This window comes from Gavialis gangeticus, unplaced genomic scaffold, assembly GCF_001723915.1.
Source record: "Gavialis gangeticus isolate Ggan-Ray unplaced genomic scaffold, GavGan_comp1, whole genome shotgun sequence".
Lineage (NCBI taxonomy): Eukaryota > Metazoa > Chordata > Crocodylia > Gavialidae > Gavialis > Gavialis gangeticus.
Window position 1 is genome coordinate 66244795 of NW_017729030.1, and position 1712 is coordinate 66246506.

General features: G+C 44.4%; 1 protein-coding gene across 1 annotated transcript in view; it reads left to right on the top strand.

Moving 5' to 3' along the window:
* The window catches only part of PPP1R3B (protein phosphatase 1 regulatory subunit 3B), a 33512-nt gene extending 32153 nt beyond the window's left edge, over positions 1-1359 (top strand). Inside the window, exon 3 of the transcript XR_002098490.1 lies at positions 1182-1359. The gene's annotated coding sequence lies outside the window, so the exon portion shown is untranslated. The remainder of the gene's footprint in view (positions 1-1181) is intronic.
* Positions 1360-1712: the final 353 nt, after the last annotated feature.

Sequence of the window (1712 nt, forward strand, 5' to 3'; positions counted from 1 at the left end):
TCCCCTGCAATATCCCCAGGAAACATCATAAGGGGGATGGCAGGATGCTCTGAGCTCTAATAGCATTGCTCTGTAAATGGCTCTCCTTCCCAGCACCACAGATCCATCACTATAGGGCTTGACTGGCATCAGCATGGAAGGCAGACTGGCTATGGCTAATACAGAAGGAGTATGAAACCTGAGGAGGACTGGAGGAAGGACAGCTTGTGCCTGAAAATTTGTCTAACATTTAGCATCCTCCCAACTATACAGTGGGTCCAGTTAAAAATATCAAGCCAATTATGCTGCTTGCATTTTCCCCAAGATTGTCATGGCTACAGCAACACTATAATACTGCTACTAATCCAGAGGAGTTCAGAGTATTGTTGCTGCCAGTGGGAAGAACTCAGGGTTGGGACAGGTGCTGTGCCTGCACCCCTCATTGGTGTGTGACCACAGTGTCTAGTGTCTTTCATGAGTCAGGCCTTCCTAGGAAGACAACATAATGACCTATCACCCCAATGCCATTGTCATCTACACTGGGAACATCCACTGGAAGCTTCATCCAGTTCAAAGCACAGCAGCCATCAAGTGCCTTTGTGTACAACTCCTGTGCCTCTTGCATTGCCTTCCTGGGCCATCTCAATGGGGTTTACAGTGCAAGGTATAGCTTCACAAGCTGTGAACATTTAGGGACTTGGCCCTTGCGAGTGCTACTCATCTAGCCACAATCCAGTACAGTAGCACCCATCACCTGGGATGCAAAACATGTCCCAGCAACCCCCTCTTTAGAGCTGCCCTGTCTATATCTAGTAGGTACCACAGCCCAACATAAAGTACACATGTTCATGCTCACTCACAGCTGATTTCCTTCTGGCTGTGATACATGGGACCTGGCAGAAGGGCAAGGATGTGTAATGCCAGCCACTGCAAGCAGCGTAATATAATTTTATTGTCTTACTGCATTAGCAAGATGACACCTCAGTGCTATGCAGACAGGACAGTATTTTTACTAGCAGGCAGGATAGAGCCAGCAGGGCACATTTTTCCAAGATGTTTATTCCCTTGTGACATTCTGTTCATATGTTAAACTCTCTAATACAAATGATTTCTTCTCAGCTTTCCTACTTGCTGGCACTTGGGTGATGATCACTGAAGACACCTGACAGATCCTTCCAGTTCTCTCTATCTTTATTTTCAAGGTTCTCTGAGCTGGGCCTGGCCTTCTCAGGAGAACTTATCACTCTAAACTCAGGACTGTGGTCTGCCACTTCTATCTGCTGGGACAATTCAAACTCTCTGGACCACGGATAGAGCTTATCTTGGAAGAAGACAAACCTTCTAACCCTTTGCATTCAAAAACTTGCCTAAGTTCATCCCAACAATTTAGTTGGTCCAATAAAAGATTTCACTCACAAAAAACCTTGCCGTTTGCATATTTCCTGGACCATCATGGCATCTGGCAGCGACAGACTAACCTTAACTAGAGTGTAGGAGACAACATTTTAAGACAAACAAGCCACTGAAACAATGTTTTAGCCTTTGAAGTACTCTGACTTGTAAAATGTGTATACAACTTTATTTTAGAGTTCATAACAACACTGTAGGAGGTAAATAGTGGGTGCATCTACATATTTGTTAATGCGCCTTAGATACTGCACATTTAGTTTAGTACTTCCTTAATCAAGTACTAACTAAATGCGCAGTATCTAAAGTTATTGTGCAGTACCTCC